General features: G+C 38.4%; 1 protein-coding gene and 2 long non-coding RNA genes across 6 annotated transcripts in view; 1 reads left to right on the forward strand and 2 right to left on the reverse strand.

The window, feature by feature from the left end:
- The window catches only part of LOC124286008 (sodium- and chloride-dependent betaine transporter-like), a 99,238-nt gene that overhangs the window by 45,414 nt on the left and 31,183 nt on the right, over positions 1–22,641 (forward strand). For 2 of the 4 annotated variants that reach the window (XM_046722326.1, XM_046722327.1), the window contains exon 1: positions 15,413–15,624. The exons of 1 other annotated variant lie outside the window; for it this stretch is intronic. The gene's annotated coding sequence lies outside the window, so the exon portion shown is untranslated. Of the gene's footprint in view, positions 1–15,412; positions 15,625–22,641 lie in introns of those variants that run through there. One more of the 4 variants, XM_046722328.1, reaches the window with a different exon arrangement.
- Positions 661–21,210, reverse strand: LOC124286014. Its single transcript, XR_006900929.1, has 3 exons — positions 21,112–21,210; positions 14,353–14,365; positions 661–672 (listed from the first exon to the last, which is right to left on the reverse strand). It is a non-coding gene; the product is annotated as an uncharacterized LOC124286014 (long non-coding RNA).
- Positions 3,707–7,377, reverse strand: LOC124286017. Its single transcript, XR_006900932.1, has 2 exons — positions 7,259–7,377; positions 3,707–4,009 (listed from the first exon to the last, which is right to left on the reverse strand). It is a non-coding gene; the product is annotated as an uncharacterized LOC124286017 (long non-coding RNA).

Here is a 22,641-nt window from a genome sequence, read left to right on the forward strand (position 1 = left end):
AGTGTTTTAGTTCCCTACTGCCCTCTTCCAATTATGTACCACTTGTTATTTCTATTACATGCTGTCGTTAATGTTAATCTGCTGCTTGTCACAACATACCATGCACATATGCTCCTCACCATTTGGTTGTACTCACTTTTAGCTTGATAACGATGTAAGAATATACATCGAAACGTCGCTCAACTCAAATAAACCAGAAGTTGTCATCCATAAAGTTGTATGTTTCATTTATTTCATCACATGTTTTACACGTGTCACTCTTCAAACCAATGCTGAAGTCCTCAACGATAATACGTCGATACTTGTCACTAGATACAGTCTGGCAGTTATTGCTGACACAATACACATCTCTGTAGCTTCTGTAGCATGCTCCAATAGTGTATTCGAGACTGTAACCACTCACTGTTTTAACAATATTGTCTAGTCGTCCTCTAATACGGTATAATCCGTGAGATGCTAAAATGCTTGCTTGCATACCTTAACTCGTCCCTCTGAATAGAGTAAACGACAGAACAGTTTCGTTTGCTGCTTTGTGCATATCTTTTTTTCTTTTTGTTACAATACGACATGGTTTTGATGTTGGTTACCCAGTCATGTTGGAATTCTGGAACACAATGCAGCACTCAACAACATCTTTGACACCACTTTTCATCCTATACACTGATTAAAAACCTACGATTAGAGCTTATATTCGTGATCTTACTCAAACGAAGTGGACAATCAAGTAGGACTGGGTTGTCAGTCCAGATTCGAGTCTCAATGCAACGGTTGCAATTCGCATACGCTCATGAATATGTATTGAAGGGTGATGACAGAATTACAGTCAAGCATGTCCAGATTGATTGTGTGGATATTCCTATTACAGTGGACACCTTTTTCAACGTTTCAACCACGAGGGATCATGTTAGTATACATTCTCATTTAATTATTTTTTTGAAAGGAAATTGTGTTGTTTCACAAATTTTGATCAATATGTTTTGTATATGATAAATGTCTTTTATGATTAGTAGAATATATATGGTAACTGAGATTGTTAGTGGCTGTACCATCAAAAGTTGTGTAAAATAAATGTCCCCCTGAAAGAGTACTAAGACCACGTCATTGAAAGTATATTCATTCGTACCATAATTTTAAACGTAGAATATATGTTCCTTTATTTCACGGCTACATTAGTCAAAATCGTCATCATCAGAGTGAGTTAATATGGTTTTACGCCGCTTTTAGCAATATCAAAGCACTATCATAGCTGGGGAAACTAGGAACAGGCTCCACATATTGTTCCCATGTGGGGATCGAACCCGGGACAAGCCAATGTTTTAACCACAAAGCTACCCCACCGTCCCGCTAACATCTGAAGGAATGGTGTAAATCCAGCATTGGGACTATGCAGGTAGCAAAAGCACTATATGATCTTTAGATCAGGAGCAAAAGCTTGCTTTTGTGTTTGCCACTTCTTTGAGAACAATTCTATTGCATGCTAAAGTATTGTATGAACATTTTGTTTAAGCTCAATTGGGCCCTTAATTGTCCACCCATGCCTGTAAATTACACCAAAAGGCCCTTAACTTTAAAATGGAACGACGAGAGTTGTTTAACGCTGCATTCAGCCAATTATCAGCTATATGAGGGCGTTGGTTAAATAATCGAGTCTAGACCAGACAATACAGTGATCATCAGCATGTGCATCGATTTACACAAATGGGATACGAAAGATCCTGCGCCTCGCCTTGCAGCTTTTGATCTAAGTAGTAAAGCTTATCAGCATCGATCTGTGTGTGTGGAACAATTCGAGCATCGTTTGCCATCAAGAAAGCAGCAATTTCTTTTGGGTCTACTTAGACCTTTGGCACTTCCGGTTGCGACAATAGCGTGGCATCCGTCTTTGCGCTGCTGTGAAAATAAGGTTTGTAAATACACATTCATGAATTTGAACAAACTTCTTTGAAATATTTCTAATTTCTGTCACAAAATCATTTGCACCAGGATTTAACCTTGGCTTCGAGGAGGGACCGGTATTGTGATGTAGATGATTGAAGTTTCAGTAGGCTTCATCATTTGCCGGGATGGCTGGTCAGTGCAGTGATTTGCAGATTTGAAATGGATCTGTTCATCACTCATACGAGGTGTACCTTCTCATGTGAAAGGACAGATCTGATTTATCTCACTGTGTTTTGTACCTGGCATCTTTACCTTCGGCTCAGCGTCAGTGAATATCTGTTGTACGGATGATCTCAATCGATGTCAAGTTTATTTCAACTACGTTTCATGCATGGATGTCATGCATCATCGAATGGAGCATTGCTTATCCCGCACGAAGATCAACAGGTTTAGCTTCCTCGAATATTTGAGCAGACCTTGCAGAGCCAATAGTACACTATTTTAGAATTGCCCGAATGCTTTGATGGTCCACTGATTACAGATTCTCTGTTAATTTGATCAGACAGCTTACGTTCGACACGTTGGAGCCAACTCATTATCAGATCTCGGAATAGATGAATTGGAATGCTGGTGAATAGTTTGAACAAAAATAGTGTTTTGATTTGATTAAAATATCATAAGGTATCAAGGATTGCTATTTTCTACAGAACCAAAAGAATATTTTCTGTGAAGATACGGTCCATTGTGGAATAACCATCTCAAAATCAAGCTTGTGCCACAGTTATGATAGAGTGCAAGTTTCAGAATTCTGATAGACGAGCGTTGTGTCGGTTCCTTAACACAAATGATGAGGCTGATTCTGAGGGTCTGTGTTGTTGGCTTTAATTTTATAAAGAGTGCAGATAATGCCTCATCACATAGACGTCCATTACAAAATAAAAAGTTTACATAAGTTTTGCTTTGGTGTTCTCAGGTTTATCAAATGATTCTATCGACAATGCAATCTCTCTTTGCATTATATTATCTTCCATGCATTCAATCAATTTGCAAAATCTCATTGAAGTTGTCTGTTGGTGGTAATATTCTCCTTTCCGCAGGTCCTTCCAATATCCATTTCTGGATTCCAACGCCGTGATATTGCTGGAATATTGCTAAAGTCGGCGTAAAACTGAACTAACTCACTCCTTACAATATTAATTTTCAAGAAAACATTATTGGCATATAATTGAAGTATTATTAATTTTATTATCGGCATTTGGTCATCTTACTGTTTATCTAAATGTGTCTTATTGTTTCGTTAGCAACGACCCACGTAAATATTACAAATTCGAAATAAATACATCTCCAACCCGAGTTAAGCTATCAGCAGTTTGAACGGACAGTTTAGTCTACACTCAAACAGTATACCAGTGTTCTGCACACACACATTTTCCTCTAACATTGCGAGAACACCTGGAGCCTTTGCTGAGTCAACCGCTTGACGACGTCAAGGTATTCATGTGTCTTGAATAACCGTCACGTGACGCCACACAGGTATATATGTAAACCGCTTTTGACATTACAGAACAGTTTGTTATGTCAATCCCCGTGCCGGGCGATAAAGAACTGTGAACATCAGTGAACAGACACACTGGAGGGAAAGAAAAACCTCTGCTTGTTTAGAGACTGAGGTAAGTTGTCAGTTACGTACGTCTTTCTTCAGGGGGTCATTTCAATGCGTGAACGAGCGACAGAGGGAGAGAGAAATTCGTTGTTTCTCCAGAAGATCATCCGAAGATCAAACATATTATATAAATACAGGAAAGGGAACAAAGCTACAAAATTGACATAAATGTATATACAATTACTTTAATCAAGATGATTACCTAAAGCAATAATTTACATAAAGACATATATGTACATGTGTATACAATTGATTTATACAAGCAACTTCCGAAGATTGACATATATCATTATACACAAGTTAATACATCAGCAAAAGTCAATCATTGTAACATTGTAGGAGATGTCGCTTTCTTCGGCAAATTTACAAAGAAAATCGTAAAATAATTGTTTCCCATGTCCCTTGATCAACATCTTCATGAAAAGCAGTTTCACCTCCACATAAACAAGAGAGCATATCGAGTTCATCCTGTAATTCAAAGGCAACATAGGTTTCCACATCAAGAATGTCAATCATTAACACACAAAAATCGTTTCTCTCAAGGTTAAGTTGTTCACAGTGTAGGAGTATTATGAAACTCATAACCATAAGTATATCTGTTATATAGGTTACATACCTTAGATATTTTACCACGTGTATACCTTGTATTTTAATACATATTTGGAGAGCAGATTGATAATTGGGATGTAAGTATGCCAATTGCCAGAGAAAATGATAGTTTAACTTACAATGAACCCGTGCATAAAGCGTCATGTTTGTATTAATTGAGGTTTGCATAACCCATCGGTGTTCTTTATAGCTATGTACAGATGTATTTACTATCTTTCGCCTTTCGTACTTTGGAGGGAATACACAGTCCTTGATATATTTTTCTATGTGTAAATATAAATTATATTTAAACTAGAGTACTGATAGAAGATCATCACAGATTGAAGGGGATTTTGTAAGAATGAAGATACCTTTACAAGACATATCTTATGGATAACAACTTGTTGATTTATTTTTCACAACGTTTCTGGGCTAGTTCTGGCTTTTTCTTCAGGTGGAAGATGCATTTATTTATGGATGTCAACTTCTGTATTTTTAGCAACATAGCATTTCACAGTATATTCTTACTCCTTTATCAGGTGAATTAGAACGTTAAGTGAGGATAACGATTTAATGTTCAGTCTGACGCCAAGTAGCCAAATAGGAAGATGTGGCTACGTATAGTGATGGGACATTAACCTACCATGAATTTGGAAGAGAAAAAGATAAGAAATAACAAAAGTTACTAATTAATAAACGTTAATAAATGAGTAGGTAATTGAACGAAAAACAACTGAATAGTTAGGGAGTATAAATAAATAGTTTTAAATAAATAGTTTTGCATTGAATGAGATGAAGGGGGTGGGGTGGGGGGTAGTTCAGTGTGTTATAGAAGTTTAGAGTAAGTAGTATATCATGATGTGGTATTATATGTCTAAGGGACAGTTCAGCTGTGGCCAATGGGTATAGTGGGGCCTAACAACTAAGGTCAACAGGTTTAACCATTTAACTAATATCGGAAAGGTCGAGCTGACACACCCGGGACAAGGGGAGGCGGGGTAGATCGACTTGCGTGTCTGTGTATCAATCCCGATCCTGGCAGTAAAAACCGGTGTTTATACTGCAGTTGCTTTGTGTATATTTTGTGGGAAAATCTAACATTTGTTAATGAGGGAAATCTTGTATATTGCAGTGTCTGTTTTTGTTTATAAAGGTTGTGATTGTGGGTTGTTTGTCCATTAATGATTCTGGTGATGCATCTGTCTATTTGTACTGAGTGGGTAAATTTATGGGTTTTATTTATGTGTTTGTGATTTTATCCATGTTTATTTGTTAGTGTTGATATGTGTTTGGTTATTGGTGTTCTAAATTTTGACTGGAAGTAGTTGGGTGTATGTGTTGTGGTGAGTTTGGCTGCTGTGTCGTTTCTGGAGATATATTGTGTGACTGGGAAATCAAAGAAGTGTTGTGTTTTTGTTATTTGAGTGTTGTGTGTGTATTTGATGGATGATATTGTTGATGATGTCGTTTCGTGATTTTGGTACATATTTTGACTAGAACGTGTGTGGACTGGAGGGAATATATAAGGCGAGTGATGGGAAGAACTTTAACTAGGTTAATTTGAATCAGAAGGGTATTGTGGTCAAATGGTCAAATGTGTACAGGACGAAAGTAATTCCATTGAGAATCGATACAGGGAACTTGTTCCTTTCCCCTATAGTGTCAACTAAACATATTACACACAGTAAAATATATAATCTGAAATCATGTCCATTTCGAATGAGAAATACAAAGATTTTTAACTATGATCATTGTCATAATAATACTACTACTAATAATAATAATAGCGCGGTGCCTGACTGTGCCAGGATCACCCGAACCCTCTCTGCTGCATACTATCTTTAATCTGTAAAACATAATAATAATAATAATCTGATATATTGTAAAATCTTTCAGCAATGCTAAAACTGCCTTTGTAAGTTCCTACAATGAACTAACGGGATCGGGTGGTCAGGCTCACTGACTTGATTGATACAAGTCATTGTATCCCTATTGCGTATATCGATGCTCATGTTGTTGATCACTGGATTGTCTGGTCCAGAATCGATTATTTACAGACTGCCGCCATATAGCTAGCACGTTGCTCAGTGCGCCGTACAACTAAACTCACTCACTCACTCCCACAATGATGGACCTCCTCCACGGTCTAGTGGAAAGAAGGTCTCCTTGGAAGATTAATGATCGTTGGTTCCAAGGCGGTAGTTGTTTTAAGTATCTCCGTAGGCTTGCATTAGAATCCGACATAAGCCCGGACGAGTTCAATCAGCGCTTCACCCAAACTCACACATGCGCAAACACGTGCCTTATGAGTCCAATAATCTTGAACACTACGGTAACCACCATGTTTCACCTCACCTCGTACAATGATGCAAAATATTGTCAATGCAGTTGGCATGTTCGCACATGTACATAAATGATCTTGCTTGCAAAATATTGTCAATGCAGTTGGCATGTTCGCTCATGTACATGAATGATCTTGCTTGCAAAATATTGTCAATGCAGTTGGCATGTTCGCACATGTACATAAATGATCTTGCTTGCAAAGTAGTGAATGCCAAAGAAACACAGTCTCTAACTTTGTGTACAGACACTCAATAGTTGCAGTGAAGCGAGTTGCTGGCTGACGCCATTGATCGAGACAAGAAGGTAGCTACTGTCCTTATGCAATTCGAGTCAATAGTATACGTTTTTTTTATCAGGGACTAGATCTGTACAGATTTTGATATTACCAAGGGTGCATAGAATTTATCGTTTTCAACTTACACAAACATATGTAAAGAATGCTGGAAGCTTGTTGGAAACTTATATTTGGACATATCCCTGACGTTTATGGTCTGATAAAGGACCAGTATTCCCGTGGTGACGAGCATGTTATATATCTGAGTGGATGTAAGATGGCTGAGATTGGTTTACATCTCATTTCTGTGTGTGTCTCTCTCTCTCTCTCTCACACACACACACACACACACACACACACACACACACATCGTTTTCAACTACTTCAACTACTGTGTGTGTGTGTGTGTGCGTGTGCGTGTCTGTATATATATATGCATCTATTCGTCAGGGTACCAGTGTACCATTTGCTATGACGTCATACATAAATATGAGAGCAAAACACAAACTAACCTTATATAGAGAGAGATAGTGAAATCCTCGGCCACTCAATCCACACAAAAACCTATTACCTGAGCAATATGGGACCTCTGACTTGTTAAGGTTGTTTTAGACTAACAACCAGTCTCTGAAATGAACATATTTTTCTGAAAACAGTTCATAGTAAAATAAAATATAATATAATGAAAAGGAGCCCTGAGACTTTCTTCAACAACTAGTCTCTGAAATGAACATATTTTACTGAAAAAAGTTCATAGTAAAATAAAATGTAATATAATGAAAAGGAGCCCTGAGACTTTCTTCATGAAGCTGAGGAAATCTAGACATTTTCTAGACTTGTGTGGGCTTTCTTGGATATATTTGCTTCAGGGTCTGTTCGACAGACTAAGGTTGTATCTAACAACTGCCTTATGAAATCAAGTTGGACAGTAGGCAATTCGACTTACATAATAAGGATTATAGGAAAAGGGCAGACAATGCAATGCAACTGTCATTAGATTGAATGTGGCTATTGTAAAGTTAATAGTTACATAAGTGCTGAGGTAAATCTATTGTTACATTCTGTATACTGCTTAAGTGATATAGCCTGTACAGGTACTTGATGAGACAGAAGCTAGACAGATTAAAACATGTTTCTATAATATTTACAAAACAGTAATAAAATCATCTCGGCCACATGTTGCCAACGTGTCTGGGATGAATCACCAACAACAGTGATGACACGGGTGCTCGAGGAAGGTCGAGATCACCTCGTCCCACCTGGGTAAACTTAGTCAGTGGCATGCCAATTGTGTACCGAATACACTTGCTTCAACTCACAAGGGGAATGGAATAGCATGCTCGTAACTGGCACGTCAAATCTGGAAATGCCGTAATAACGTCCAAAACAAAACCTATTGAAATCCCCACTCAGGTACCGAATGCTCACAACTGATACAAAGAACCACACACACACACACTCGCCGCACGAACGCGCGCGCGCACACACACACACCGTTGTATGACAGACAAACATCCCCAACGCCATATGTTTGGAACAATACCGTCATTTGTGTCACTTTCAAACCCTGCTCAAACCGTTGAGGCATGGCCGTTTCTATTTCTAATTTCAGACTTGTATGAAACTATACGCATAAAATGCATTCATTCCGTTATGAATGCATGGAAATACTTCATGTTATGACCACACTTTCCAATATTTCAAATGCACGACAGTGCACTATTCTGATTCATGTTGAAGGCACCTACTGTCCCAAATGCCAGCTGTTTGTTACATTCGTTATATTACACATGATCAGTATGCGATATATTTCGGTATGTAGATGTAGAATGCGAGTTATATATTTATTGATATATAAATCTTCCATGAAGTGAATAAATAACATATTTATCGGAACAATTCACGCTTTCTATACATATATACAGACAACTTCCCATTGCTCATGTAAGCAATAATAACAATAATAGAAATTCCTGCCGACAAACCTGATCTTGTCCTTTTTCATAAAGCCAATGCATTTATTTATGTCATTGAATTTTCTGTCCCTTTTGACAGCAATGTGATTGGTAAGATTCAAGAAAAGCATGATAAATATGCGGACCTCGCCTTTGAAATGTCTCGCTTGCATCCCAAGTACACTGTCGTCAGGCTCCCCATTGTTTTCGGTGCCCTTGGGAGCACAGCCCTTCTGACACTCTGGGTAATGCAGCTGGCTGCAGTGTTCGGGAGTCTACATATTCTCCGGAAATTTCTTGGTGGGCTCGACTAGGCTGTGTTTCCTACCAGAAAAGTCCAATTCGTTGTCTGGGCTGTGTGTAGAGGGGGCGAGGGCCCTGAGCTGATGATGAGCCTTACCAGCCTGTCTGTGCCAGCATCACCCGAACCCTCTCTGCTGCATTTTCATCTTTAATCTGTAACATAATAATAAATTCATACTCTTCAAAAAACAACAACGAAACTTGACATTGACTTTTGAAGTCGGCGATTGTCCATCGAAAGAAGTTTGGTCCAGTATGTAAGTAACTTCATTACAGGTGTGATGAAAACAGTATTTCTTCCACAGTCTCCAAGAACGGCAGCACGGCATGCACTTTTAGGTACATGAATAGTTTTCTTGAAATAGTTCAGTTAAACTTTTTCTGTGCGCTGAACATGTTGAAAACCCCAGCTCCGTATGTCCGAATTGGTAAAACCATTCTGTCGAATAGGTTTGTAGCTACATTCCACCACAGATAAAATGTAGTTTGTAAATCATCTGACACAGTTTCTCGGCTTGCTGGGCAAAAGTTGTTGTTGCTGGAGTCCATACTGCTTTTGGTAGAACGGATGTAATCCGGCATATGGCTGTATGTTTAATCCCCTTTATAAAGAGTTTTAGTGTAATAATACCTCTCTCATTCCGCCACTCAGAATACGAATACAGTCTGACATTTCTGCTGCTAAAATACTAGTACATCTTGAAAATATAGCCCCCACCCGACGTTTGTCTTCACCACCATGGCAGATAGTAAAGCCAGACTTGGATTTAACGTTAACTAAACTATAAAAATACACGTTACTTACAAAGCTATTTGTACAGATGGATCCAAGAATGGTAACACAGTATCCAGCGCAACCGTACGTTAATTAAATGTTCTTGTCCAGGGCCTCGTTCCTCAACACGATCGTAGCGCTCCCATACTTTAGCATAGACTTACGACTGTCGTGGCGCTACGATCGCTTTGAGGTACGGGGTCCTGGCCAATACGACATCGTTTTTGTTGTTGGTTACCCAGTCATGTTGGAATTCTCGAACACAATGCAGCACTCAACAACATCTTTGACACCACTTTTCATCCTACACACTGATTAAAAACCCTCGATTAGAGCTTACATTCGTGATCTAACTCAAATGAAGTTGACAATCAAGTAGGTATACATAACTTACATTAAGCCAACATACTTGGGTTGTCAGTCCAGATTCGAGTCTCTATAAGACGGTGCCGTATTGGCAATTCGCATACCCTCATGGATATGTATTAAAGCGTGATGACAGAATTAAAGTCAAGCATGTCCAGATTGACTCTGTGGATAACTTTTTCAACCACGAAGGATCATGTTAGAATACATTCTCATTTAATCATTGTTTTTTATAGGTAATTGTGTTGTTTCACAAATTTTGATCAATATGTTTTGTATATGATAAATGTCTTTTATGATTAGTAGAATATATATGGTAACTGAGATTGTTAGTGGCTGTACCATCAAAAGTTGTGTAAAGTTAATGTCCCCCTGAAAGAGTACTAAGACCACGTAGAATATATGTTCCTTTAAGGCTACATCTGTCCAAATCGTCATCATCAGAGTGAGTGAATATGGTTTTACGCCGCTTTTAGCAATATTAAAGCAGTATCATGGCAGGGGAAACTAGGAACAGGTTCCACACATTGTACCCATGTACCATGATCGAACCCGGAACAAGCCAAGGTTTTAACCACAAGGCCCGCTAACATCTGAAGGAATGGTGTAAATCCAGCATTGGGACGATACAGGTAGCAAAAGCACTGTATGATCTTTAGAATGGTGATCAATAGGGCTGTGACGGGTAACCCGGGTACCCGGGACGGGTGGGTAATGAGCTGGATCCGGGTACCCGTCAGGTTGCCCGAACCCGCTTTGATCACATGACTAATAAATGAAGACTTAATTGAATGTGTTATAATTATTATACATATTTACAACGAGATAGTTGTTTTTATGTTTGAGATTGTGGACTAAACTAGCAAAAGGTATCAGCTGTCGACAACTAAGCATGTCACGTGTAACATAGGTTGCAAGTACGCCAAGTAGTTATTTGTTTACATGTAAAACACTCAAGAACGCAGACGTCGCCTCAAATAGAGTCTGAACAAACCGCGAAGGTAGACCTATTGTTACCGATTAGGTAACTCGGTTTCAAAACATCTACCAAACTGTACGATGCATTACTTTGGCCAGATATAACTTAAGTCATTTCAATCTATGGAACAGAGGACTATTCATCAAACAACGTAATGCAAAACCGTGCTATGAGATTTTACCTAGGTCAAGGCTATTGAAGTCGAGGCTAATGAAGAAGTTGGGATGGATGGATGGAACTCTGCAACTAAGTGCACGACAGGATATATGCTTGATTCGTTAATGGAGGGGAATGATGATTATGGACCAAGAACGTATAGAGCCCTATGCTTTTAATTGGGAAAATAATCAAACACGGAACAGACACAAGCGAAAACATTTGGGAATCACCAAAGAAACTCTTTTAAACAACATCATCACTGTAAGAGACTCTGAAGAACTATCGTTACAAGCTTTCATAAAAACAAGGGAAAATTCATCACACCTGGAGAACGCAAAACGGGGATGGGGGAAAAACAAACTCTGGCACTACAGAACACAGGTCCTCTTGTTTTTGCAAAGATTAAAGATTTAAGAAATATTGTTTTTGAGATGACCCCCGACTCGAAATGCTTCACAGTACAATACATGATGTATTGTATTGTGAAACATTTCGAGTCGGGGGTCATGTCAATATTTTATATTTTTATGAAAAATATGTAATCCTCGCATAGACTCGAGCGGCTACAGAACCATAAATCAATATTCGATATAACAGAGGCCTATGTTTTAACACCTCAACGTCTCACACACGTGCCAAGGACGGGTACAGCGCCTCCGCGTATAGAAACCGCCCGTAATGAAGGAATCGAACTTACAGATAGAAGATGTTTTCACCACCCAAATCGAGTTGAATCGGAACAGCATTTTATTGAAATGTCCACTTTACGACGATTTAAGAGAAGACCTTTTAACATCAGCAAAGTGTTTCATGCTACGTTTTACCCTCTTATCGGAACCTGAAAAGTCATCACTCCTTTTAAGCTCTGAAGATCTTAAAAATGTACGTGCCAAAAACTGCTTTAAAACCCTTTTAAGACGCCGCCAAATTTTATATAAATAAGTTTAATATTTCATGTTAATATTTTTGTATATATTTTTTAAGTTCAATTGTCATTTTATCTGCTCATACGCTTCCAGTATATTGCTCGGTGATATTTAATTATCAACCGTCTCTCAAAACTCCATTTATAATATTTACTGTATATTCTTGTATGCATTAGTATTTATTTTAATGTACATATGGTGAGAAGTAAATAAGCAATCTGTCCGTCTGTCTGACTATTGTGATTGGATTATGAGTCCACGGGTGAGGGAGAGAGGTATTTACCTTGAACTGATTTTATTGAAGGGAATAACTCGTAATTAGTGTTATAACGGTACCCAAATAAGACACAATCTCAGAAGTGCTGTACTTGAGGTTGATGAAATATTTTCTTTAGAAACAGTTTTGGGCCCCAATATCATGTACGGATTCGTGCAAGGGGCAGTTTTAGATTTTGTCTCGTCATCTGGAAAATTTCATGTAATCTAGACAGGCTCTTAAGTGGCTTACACATATTTAGTAATCATTTTAACGCTCTGTCATCTTAACCTAATGCTTTTTTAATGAATAAATATTTCATGTTTCAGAAATGGAAGTGATTACTTAAAGTTATAATTCCGAAACCCGAAGCAGAGGTTATTCGATATATGTATACCTCTATCCAAATGAATATTGATAATGTTGTCGGTTCTTGTATGTTAACTTAAGGATTCCTTTTGGCGATGAAATAACTATTATATGTTATTAAATCAAGTCAATGTGTTGGGTGCAAATACGCCGGTTATTGGCCCACGTCGCCCTAAAACCATAAAACCAACCAACCTAAAAGGGGTACCCGGGACGGGTCGGGCAATAGGGGGTCGGGTACCGGGGTAGGAAATTTGGACCCGTCATAGTCCTAGTGATCAACCTCCAGGTGCTGGCGATCTTTAGCCCATTTTTATATTGTGTTTTTATGTATAGAACTTTTATGATAACATGCCACTATGAATTATACATCTGTGAATGTCTAGTCATTTTACTGTAAACGGATATTTACATTGTCTTAAGATAAGTTTAATATACAACTCTCATATTCACGATATGACTAAAATACTAGTACTGCCGATGTGACTTTTAACTCACTCACACATCTAAGTTCATTCTCATTGAAGTCAAACTCAAACAATTTCAAAACTGCTTCAGGAGCAAACGCTTTCTTTTGTGTTTGCCACTTCTCTTAGAACAATTCTATTGCATACTAAACTATTGTATGTAAGATTGTGTTTAAGGTGATTTGGGCCCTTAATTGTCCAACCATGCCTGTAAACTACGCCAAAAGGCGCTTCACCTTAAAATGGAACGACGAAAGTGAATAGCTGCTGCCTATCAGCAAAATCCAATTTTTGTTTAACGCGGTACTCAGCCACATTCCAGCTATATGAGGGTGTTCGTTAAATAATCGAGTCTGCTCCAGACTATACAGTGATCATCAGCATGAGCATCGATTTACACAAATGGGATACGATGACATGTGTCAACCGACTAATCACCATCCTATCCCGTTAGTCGCCTCTAATGACAAACATGGGCTGCTCAAAAGCAGTTCGTACACGGATCTTCACGGGTTCAACACTTTGTATAGGTGACCGTTTCCTTTTATCAGTAAGTCTCTTGCCATGTTGTAACCAGTATTTGGAATCATGTGGAGATATCCAAAAACACGATCCTGCGCCTCGCCTTGCAGCTGTTGATCTGGTAGTAAAGCTTATCAGCATCGGTCTGTGTGTGTGTGGAACAATTCGAGCACCGTATGCCATCAAGGAATTTCTTTTGGGTCACCTTGGACCTTTGGCACTTCCGGTTGCGGTAATAGCGTGGCATAGGCCATCTTCCTTTGAGTTTCTATGAAAATTAGGTTTGTTATCAAATACACATTCATGAATTTGAACAAAGTTCTTTGAAATATTTCTAATTATTGCCACAAAATCATTTGCACCAGGATTTCACCTTGGCTTCGAGGAGGGACCGGTATTGTAATGTAGATGATTGAAGTTCCAGTAGGTTTCATCATTTGCCGGGATGGCTGGTCAGTGCAGTAATTTACAGGATTGAAATGGATCTGTTCATCACTCATATGAGGTGTACTTTCTCATGTGAACGGACAGATCTGATCTATCTCACCGTGATTTGTACCTGGCATCTTTACCTTTGGCTCAGCATTAGTGAATATCTGTTCTTTTGCACGTGTGATCTCAATGTCAGGCTCAAGCTCTCTCATATTCAACTGCATTTCATGCATGGATGCCATGCGTCATCGAATGGAGCATGGCTTCTTCTGCACGAAGATCAGCAGGTTTACCTTTCTCGAATATTTGAGCAGACCTTGTAGAACCAATAGTTAAACGCTTAAATAGTCCACTGATTACAGAACTTTGTTTAGAAAAAGGACTCTCTGTTAACTTGATCAGACAGCTTACGTTTGGAATTGGATTAATTGGAATGCTGGTGAATAGTTAGTATTTCTAATTGATTTTTTTTATTTGATTAAAATATCATAAGATTTGAGGGATTGTCATTTTTATATATAATAATTATTCACTTACTGTGAAGGTATGGTCCGTTGTGGAATAACCACCTCAAAATCAAGCTTGTTCCACAGTTATAATAGAGTGCACATTTCAGAATTCCACACTACGAGTGTAGTGTAGATGTGAAAGGTTCCTTAACACAGATGATGAGGCTGATTCCGCTATAATTCTCAGGATCTGTATTGTCACCTTTGTTTTTATAGAGAATGCAGATAATGCCTCATCACGTGGACATCCATTAGACAATAGAAACTTTTACATAACAAATGTATTTGATGTTTTCAGGTTTATCAAATGATTATATTGACAATCCAAGCTCTCTTTGCATTAAAGTATTTTCCATGCATTCAATCAATTTGCAAAATCTCATTGAAGTTTTCTGTAGATGGTAGCTTTCAGCAGGTCCTCTGGTGTCCCGCGCCGTGATACTGCTGGAATATTGCTAAAAGCGTCGTAAACCTAAACTCACTCACTCCTTACAAAATTAATTTTCAAGAATACACTATTGTCATATCGTGACATATTATTTGATTATCTGCATTTGAGCATCTTTCTATTTATCTGAATGTGTCATATTATAGTAAGCAACGACCCGAGTAAATTTTACAAATTCGAAACAGTTTATCAGTGTTCTTCGAGAGCAAGTGGGACCTTTACAGCCAACCACTTGACGATGTCAAGGTATTCAAGGTCTTGAATAACCGTGCGTGACGCCACCGAAACAGGTATATATGTGGGCGGCTTCTTAAATTACAGAACAGGTTGTTATGTCATTGTGACAAAGAACTGATATCAGTGAGCAAGCACATTACAGGGGAGGAAAACCTGTACCTGTTTGGGGGTTTAGGTAAGTTGTCAGTTGCATACGTATTTGTTTCTTCTTTAGGAACGAGCGACATATCTTTGTTGTTCTGGTTGTTCTATGACGAAATTTCGTTTATTCAAAAGAAAAGAAGATGCTTTTCTAAAGCAGGAACTTGTGGATGTCAACATCTTTATTTTAGCATCACGACGTTTCAGAGTATATTCTTACTCCTTCATCAGGTGAATTAAAAGTAGTTTAGTGTGTTCTTGAACAAACAGGTAATTAGCATGATCTGGTCTTATATGTGTAAGGGGCAGTTAAGCTGTTGCCAATAGGTATAAATGGGCCTACTGAATAAGAAAACGGATTTAACCTTCTAACTAACATTAAAAAGGTTGGACGGCTGACATACTAGGGGCAAAGGGAGGCGGAGTAGAGAGGCGTGCGTATGTGTGTGTGTTTGTTGTGGGCAGTGGAGCGTGGGTTGAGTGGATGGCCGTAGCAATGCTTGTCTGTATGGATAAAAGAGTTTACAGATGGATGTGTGGCTGGTTAGCTCTGTGCTTTTGCGAGCGGACGTCGTAGAAAACAGTACGCGCTGTGCATTTCGATCCCGATCCTGACGGTAAAAACTGGTGTTGATTTTGTGAGAAGATCTAACATTTGTTAACGAGGGAGGTCTTGTATATTGCAGTGTCTGTTTTGTTTATAAAGGCTGTGATTGAGGAGTGTTTGTCTGATTCTAGTGATGCATCTGTCTGAGTGGGTGAATTTAGGTGTTTTATTGATGGGTTTGGAAATGAGTGATTTTAGCCATGTTTGTTCGTTACTGTTAATAAGCTGACACAACATCTTACTAATGTTATATGATTCCATATTCACAGGCAATAAACAAGGTGCTCTACACAAACGAGACTATGTTTTGTCTGCTTGTCAAGGCTAAGGCCTGAGCCCGCGACATTCCTTTCCCTTATATTGTCAACTAAACATATAGACACAATATAATATTGTCATAATAATAATAATTACATCTGATGTTATGCAAAATCTTTCAGCAATGCTAAAACTGCCTTTGTAAGTTCCTATAATGAACTAACGGGATCGGGTGGTCAGGCTCGCTGACATGTTTGTCACATGTCATCGCATCCCAATTGCGGAAATCGATGCCCATACTGTTGATCACTGGATTATGTGGTCCAGACCCGATTATTTACAGACCGCCTCCTATATTGCTGAGTATGGGGTAAAACTAAACTGACTCACTCCTACAATGAAGGACCTCCTCCACGGTCTTGTGGAAATAGGGTCTTCTTGGAGAGCAGTGATCGTTGGTTCCGACACCGTACTTGTTTACAGTATCTCAGTAGGCGAGCATTAAAAGTCCGACATAAGTCCGGACGAGTACGAGCAGCACGTCACCGAAACTCACACACGTGAAAACACGTGGCTTGTGAGGCCGATAATCTTGAACGCTACGGTAACTACCATGTTTCACCTCAGCTTGCACAATGATACGAAATATCGTCAATGCATTTGGCATGTTCGCACATGTACTTATGTGGTTTGCGAGTGAACATCAAAGGAGCACAGACGCCAACATTGTGTTTATGACTGACACTTAATGGCTGCAGTGAAGCGATTCGCTTCGCTGACGCCACTGATCGAGACAAGAAGGTAGCTTGTGTCCTAATGCACTTCGAGTCAATAGTATACGCGTTATAACAGGGATTAGATCTTATGGATTTTGGATATTACAAAGGGTGCATGTTATTTATCTTTTTCAACCTTGACAAACGTATGTAAAGAATGCTGGAAGCTTTTCAATAATGTTAATTATCATTTAATCGTTGATTTTATAAAAGAGATAGATTTGTTAAATGAATTTTGATATATGCTTTGTAAAATGATAAAGTTTTATAATTGGTGGTTCATTTTATCAACTTAGATTGTTAGTGGCTGTATCCTCAAAGGGGGTTGAAGTAGTGTAAAATTATTGTCCTCCTGAGAGGGTACGTAAGTCCCAAAAACTTTCAAAGTAAAATTTTCAGGTACCAAGTTTTTAAACGTAGTATTTTTTTTTCTTTTAAATTTCGGCTAAAATATCCTACAATTGCCAGCGGCTGAAGGGATGGTGTAAATCCAGCTAGGCTCCATGCAGGTAGCAAAAGTAATGTTAGTCCCCCTGGTTCCTATTATGGTGATCTACCTTCAGTTCTTGGCGATCCATAGCCCGTGTTTTATATTGTATTGTCTTCTTTAATTTGAATGTTTTAGCTTTGCTCGCTAGTTTTATATTATATCTATGTTTATCTAGTATTTATGCTGTCCAACGTCGACAGGTTTTAATCTTCAAAATGTTTTCACTCTTTATTGTATAAATTGTTTTCGTCAAGATATGGTTGAGATATTGCCGATGTGACGTTAAATATTGACTCACTCACTCACTTTATTTGGACATATCCCTGGCGTTTATGGTCGGATAAAGAATATGCATTCTCGTAGTGACAAGCATGTTATATATCTCCATGAGTTGATGTAAGATGGCTGAGATTGGTTTAGATTCCATTTCTGTTTCATAGCTCGACTTACTTCTATATCACTCACTCACTAACTAAGATATGTACATAAATGACATAACGTCGGTTTCTCATTTATACAGTCTGAAATAATTGCAAATGTTGTTCACTTATGACACAGGTTTGAAATCGGCACTCTTTTCTCAACTGAGATTCTAGAGTTCATATGGTTATAAGCCCGAGCGTTTTAAGACGGCTGCTTGAAAAATGCCAGTGTCTATTTGGTTGACCATAATGATGCAAACACTGGCTGGGGTAGCATGAAACGTTGACCACGTACTGGAGGCTGAATGTGAACCATCGATACCTCACATTAAAGGAGCAGTCATTTGAAAGACTCACTGTTGGTACACTGTATGAGTTTATTTTACTACATAAATTGGGGTGCCAATGTATCATTCGCTATGGTGTCAGCATGTCGTTTTCTTGCGTCTCTTGTAGTTGGAAAGCAACAAACAACCGCAGCTTTCATTCCTTTTCACCGACTGCCTGACTGCAAGTTCGCTATACAAAATCTAGGGTAATGTTTGTATTGATAAAGCTGCACCATAATGAAAAGGACCACCACAATAGTTTCGGTAAGGAGTATAATCATATTTTCTAAAATGATTTTGTGCTCGCTAGTCTGTGCCTACCGCCTATCTCATCATGAAAGGTCTTTGTACCGGGTTTGTGCACACCCAAGAATATAATCATGTAGTGTGACTTCACTGTTCGTCATAGTCTAAAAATTGTTTATGCAACATTGCATATTTGGCATGACTATAATTATAATGGCAATGTTTATAATGTTCAGCAGCTAACAGAAAACGACAAAACATTTCAATAATCAAAATAGATCTCAGCCAGATTGCACGTTGCCAACGTCTCAGTAATGAACCACCAACAAACAGTGATGACACGGCTGCTCGAGGAAGGTCGAGATCAGTCAATGGCAACACTTGGTTCAGCTCGTGATAAATCATAATCAATTTCTACTTGACTGCAGGCTTTCAACTTCCCAGGAATGACTCATTAGCCAACAGTGACGGCACAGTCCCACCGATGGGACTCAACTCAACAAACTCATTCAAAAGCATGCAAATTGTGTACGAGAAAAAAAATAAACGCTCCGTACAATTCACAAAGTAGAATTGCATGGAAGAGCGTGTTCGTACCTGGCACGTCGAACCTGAAAATGCCGCCATAGCGTCCAAAACAAAATATTTCGAAATCCCCACCCAGGTCCCGAATGCTCACTACTTAATTCAACAAACACCACCCCCATCCCCACCCCCACCCCGAGATACATTTACCCCATCCAAAACCTGACAAAGGTAATCCATACTAGTTGTGGCAGAAATCGTTTATATCCATCCGTCTAAGGACAGTTATTGCAAGTTACCGGAACTCCCGATAAACACAACAAACATGCTCTCTTGAAGTAATATGTGATAAGACACGAACCAAACCAATACTCCTGTTGTACGTGTTACATGCATTATGCCCACTGGCTTTTCAGATTCAGAAAATAAAGTTATTATTCCCAAGCTTCAATACCCCAAAAGTTCCACCTTTTCTCGTTCTCTGCGTCCTGGCGTACCACTTGCGTATTGAGAAATTCACTGTGCTTTCATATCAGGTTACACTGTACACAAATACTGTCAAAAATATAAAGTATGTCCAATATATTTCAAGCGTCTAGAACTCATGTTGCATGATAAGTTGTATGACAAACATCCCCAATGACATATGTTTGGAATATGTGTAAATAATACCCTCATTTGCATACCTTTCAAACCCTGTTCAAACAGTTGAGGCATGGCTGTTTCGATTTCTAATTTCAGACTTGTATGAAACTATGCACATAAAATGCATTCATTCCGTTATGAATACACGGAAATACTTCATGTGATGACCACACTTTCCACCTATTTCAAAACACAAAAATGAATTCTGATTCATTTTTACTTCATCTACTGTCATCATGCCAGCTGTTTGTGACACTCGTTATTTTACACATGATCACAATGGGATATATTTCGTTATGCAGATGTAGAATGCGTGTTATATGTCTACTTATATCTAAATCTTCCATGAAGGAAATATCAAATATATCTATCTGAAAAATTCATGCTTTCTATATATTATATAAAGATGAAAGTGGGTATGTCATGTCGGCATTGTATGAAGTATTTTGTGCTCTTCATTTCGTATGATGGATTGGATGTATTTCTGTTAATATTCAGTGGAAAATTATTGTCCTCCTGTGGGGGTACGTAAGTCCCAAAACATTCAAAGTTCATTTAAACATACCATTATTTCTAACCGTAGAATATGTGATATTTTGATTTATGGCTAAATTGTCTAAACTTGCTGACAGCTGAAGGGATGGTGTAAATCCAACTAGGGCCCATGCAGGAAGCAAATGTACCGTAAGTCCCCATGGTCCCTAGTATGTCTATATATATATGTCTGTGATCCACTAGTTATTTTACTGTCCTTCTTTGACAGGGTTTTATAATTTGACTTTAGTTATTACGACTTTATATATTATTCAAATCCTCGTCACGATATGGCTGCAATATTGCCGATGTGACGTTAAATTTTAACTCACTCACTCACTCACTAATATTCAGTGGATCTTGCGGGGACATTTTACCAGGAAGTAAGACTTTTTAAACATTCTAAATGATACTAGGTTCTTATCATTGTACCTAATGTAAATGTGTTTAGTCTGTTGGAGTTTAACTGTAAATTGTTGTGTGATCTCTCTCTGTTACGTATGGATACTTCCCCCTTATATTACAATTTAGTCAAGTCATATTACTATATATTTCCTCATCGTTAAAATTTAGGGGGATACGGGCAGGGATAAGTACATGTATTGTCGAGTACACAATAATAAACATATTGATCAGTTTACAGTACAAATATTATAAAAAATTTATGCATGATTAAATGAAGGAGATACTTGTGTGACATTTCATCAATGATGAGAACGATTTGCAAGATAACGAAACACCTATCTTCATTTTACTGAGTAAAATGTAGAACCATCATGTCTGGGAGAGAATAGACGCGAAAGCTACACGACTGCTGATGTTAAACAATAATCAGATTCATATTACACTGTTTATCATCCCAGTCAATGAAAATTTATTACATCACATTACATTACATATAAACCACCTTGTAATTTTCTCCAATATCTCCTGTGATCTACCTTCAGTTGTTGGCAACCTATAGCCCATTTTTATATTGTATTGTTCTACTTAATAATGGCATTTTATGATAGCATGCTAGTTTTTACTTGAATATCTGTGATATACTAGTAGTTTTACTGTTGTTCGAGTACAGACTTTTAATTTCTAATTGTATTGATCTATAATATAACAATAAATTGTTCCCGTCACGATATGGCTGAAATATTGCAGATGTGACAATAAATGTTAACTCACTCACTCCAATATCTCCTGTCATACTGAATTGTCAGTGGTCGTTTTATAAGAAAAGAGCAACTTATATAATCTGTGAAAATGTGTTTAAGTGTTAAGTAGGTACTTGGGACGTTAGTACATCCCCAAAAGAACAGTGAGTGAGTATGGTTTTACGCCGCTTTTAGCAATATTCCTGCAATATAAAGCGGGGACACCAGAATTGGGCTTCACCGGGTCTTCAGCGTGACGAGCGGACGCTTTAACTATTAGGCTACCCCACCGCCCCCCAAACGAACAGAGGTTTATTTTTGATTATCGAAGCACGTTATGACACATATAACAAATGCCAGGTTCTCAACATCTCGAAGTGGCAACATGTTTTGAACATTTCTAGGAAATCTGTGTGCATTATTTCTCACTTACTCCGTACCGTTCGAGGGTCAATAAGAGACCTTTGTCTCTAGTTTGGTGGCCTAACTTCCGTTGCTAGCAATATCTTGCCAGTTTCTATATCGTGTCATTAATTGTTTGTGTTTTATGTCAATTCTTCTCATGCTAGTTTTAACAAATATTTGATAACCTAGTAATTTTACTGTCTTTCGTTGACAGGGTTTTATATTCTAGCCACATAAAGAAACTGTGCATGTCAAAATATAATCCCAGTTGGTAAGTACGATAACAATGTCAAAGGTACATATTAACTTTAATGGAGGGATCATGAGACCATAACAAGTCGGGAGAATTTCAATTGAAAACTCAATCACAATGACGTCACGAGTCCACAAGCGGGACAGGGGTCAAACGACCATGTCACAAACTCAATAACGGGTATGTCCACCATCGGCATTGAGAACAGCAGCGCCGAACAAACGTGCAAGGAAGGCTTGTGGGATGTCACGCCAGATTCTCTCAAGTTCTGTTGCAAGGTCAAGGACGTTATCTGGCGGATGAGGAAGACGGCGTAGACGTCGACCCATCTCGTCCCAAACATGCTCTATCGGGGAGAGATCCGGTGAGTTTGCAGGCCAAACCACGCGTCTATGGGCACGTTGACGTCCATCACT

The sequence above is a fragment of the Haliotis rubra genome, unplaced genomic scaffold (genome assembly GCF_003918875.1).
Source record: "Haliotis rubra isolate DU_JTF1 unplaced genomic scaffold, ASM391887v1 Scf372, whole genome shotgun sequence".
NCBI lineage: Eukaryota > Metazoa > Mollusca > Gastropoda > Lepetellida > Haliotidae > Haliotis > Haliotis rubra.